The sequence below is a fragment of the Tupaia chinensis genome, unplaced genomic scaffold (assembly GCF_000334495.1).
Source record: "Tupaia chinensis unplaced genomic scaffold, TupChi_1.0 Scaffold139466_1, whole genome shotgun sequence".
NCBI lineage: Eukaryota > Metazoa > Chordata > Mammalia > Scandentia > Tupaiidae > Tupaia > Tupaia belangeri.
In genome coordinates, this window is record NW_006199351.1 from 365,147 (window position 1) to 367,544 (window position 2,398).

Genomic DNA, 2,398 nt, shown 5'->3' on the forward strand with positions numbered 1-2,398 from the left:
CTCATCTAGGTTTTTTGTTTGTTGGTATATAGTCACTCATATTATTCTCTCATGATCTTTTGTGTTTCTAATATGTCTGTTGTAATAATGCCTCTTTCATTGCTGATTTGATTTATCTGGTTCTTTTTTTGTTTGTCTTGATAAGTTTAGCTACTAGCATGTCAATTTTGTTTATTTTCCCAAAGAACCAGCTTTTGGTTTCATTTATTTTCTGTATAGTTCTTTTATTCTCTATTTCATTTATTGCTATTGAATCTTTTTTTATATCTAGATATGTAATATATCAGTTCACAAACAGATTTGACTCAAGCCTTTGAATTTGTTATTTAGATACAAGATTCTGGACCCAATTATTCAGAACCACTGACTAGCCCATAATGCAGCTCACTCTAATTTCACTCCAACAGAAGCAACAATGAAATCGGAAATACTTTTAGTAATGTGTTAATAAAAATAACAGCAATGGTATAAAAACCAGAGAGTCTGTTTCAGCTTCTTGTTTAGTAAGCCCATTCCTCATTTTAGGTGAGGATAAAGGTATCACAACCAAATATGGGAAACTGCTTTTTCTTTATTTAGACCTTAGGGAGAAAATAAACTTTGGTCACATATTACCTTTAAAAAAAAAAAAAATTCAGTTTTACATATTACTAAATAGATAAGACTAAATGACCAGAGAAATAATTTCTTCTGTAAAAATTGGCCAAATTTTATCAAAAATCTAACGTACAATGTAATCCACATCATGTAGATTGATTGGGATAAAAATATTTCGAATGTAAAACAACTGTGACTCCAGCCTAACAAATATGAAAGTACTTGCTCTCATGTTGCTTTGGTCCAATAGAGTAGAGCTGAATCAGTAAGAGTAAACTAAGTGCCTACTCTTTTGCCAACATTAATTTAGATTGCGGCTGACAGCAGAAATATCCATGATGAATAGTTCTACTATAAGAAAAGTATAATTAGAGAATACACTTTTCATGAACGCATCTCAGCATCAAATTTTTTTTTTTTGAGAGATTTTCGCTATAGGGTGCGTGCGCTCGCCAAACAGACAGAGAGAGACAGAGAAAGAAAGCGAGAAATCACCCCCCAGGGGGGATGGTCACGCCGCAATCTCTCCTCCTCCATTCTCCTCTAGGGATCCTGGGCATGCACACACACGTGCCCAGTGTGAATCCAAGCCAGATCATGGTCAACTACATGGGAGTTTAGCAACATAGCCATTATGCCAACTGCAGGTCCCTTCTAAAAGAAATTTACATCTATAAAGGAAACCTACATTAATAAATGTGTCTGTATCAAGAAGATGGCTGCTCCAGAAAAGACTTATCACCTGAGATATTTTTTTCTTAGGTTTTTGCTCTAGGATATGTGTTCTCACCAGAGACAGAGGGAAAGTGAGAAATCACCCCCCAGGGATGATGGCCATACCACAGTTCCTTCTCTTCCATTCTTTTCTTCAGACTTTGGGCATGCAAACACATACATTCGGTATGAGTTTTAAGTAACCAGGTCATGGACTTGAATGGAGGTCTACTTTTTACAAAAATGGATATAGTCATGCCCATAAAAGTGTAACCCATGGCACTGGAAAGCAAACATTCTTTGTAATTATTTAAAAGGGCCTTTTTAAAAATTATAATACAAAGATCTGTGCTCTACAAGCAGCCCTTCTCTGTACATTATAACAATAAGGCTTACTTTTAATACAAAGACTAAGTATTTGGGAGTTATGAACCACTGGGTTTAACAAACATCATTTTATAATTGCTTTTTGCATCTTTTTTTGTTTTGGAGATCTTCCACATCATCAGGATGCTCAGTAGCTTGGAGTTCTTCAACAGATTCTTCTTTCTCTAACTCTGAGTCGCTTTCAGAATCATCTGGACTTTCAGGATCAGGTGAATCATTATCATCATCATCATCATCATCATCATCATCATCTCCAGCCACATCGCCCTCTCTATCATGATGTACCTCACTGAAGCCAAGTCCACAATGTCATCAATACCTTCTGATAATTTACTGTCCATACTTTGCTGATACTGAGACTCCAGTTCATTAATTTTCTTGTCTTCTTCCCTGTTAGGAAACGAGATGTTGACTTGTGATATCCCTATAACCAGACAACCAGTATGTTCTGTATTTCCTGTACCCATAAGTCTCAAGAACTTCTATTTACTCTCTTCATTAACTAAGTCTGCTGCTTCCCAATTGCTGGATCCAAGATTGTAATATGGGGAGGCTGAATGCTTTACCTCATGTGGGTGAGACTCTCTGGCAGCACTCATCGATGTGGAGGTCTGGTCGAGAAAGGCTGAACCCACACTCCATTCTCCTCAGCCGCAACACCAGCAGGCTGCAACCATCCAACGGCCCCAGCCGGTGCCAC

The 2,398-nt window shown here is 37.3% G+C and overlaps 1 pseudogene; it reads right to left on the reverse strand.

Annotated features, from left to right (window-relative positions):
* Positions 1 to 1,696: 1,696 nt before the first annotated feature.
* Positions 1,697 to 2,297, reverse strand: LOC102475341 (small acidic protein pseudogene; annotated as a pseudogene).
* Positions 2,298 to 2,398: the final 101 nt, after the last annotated feature.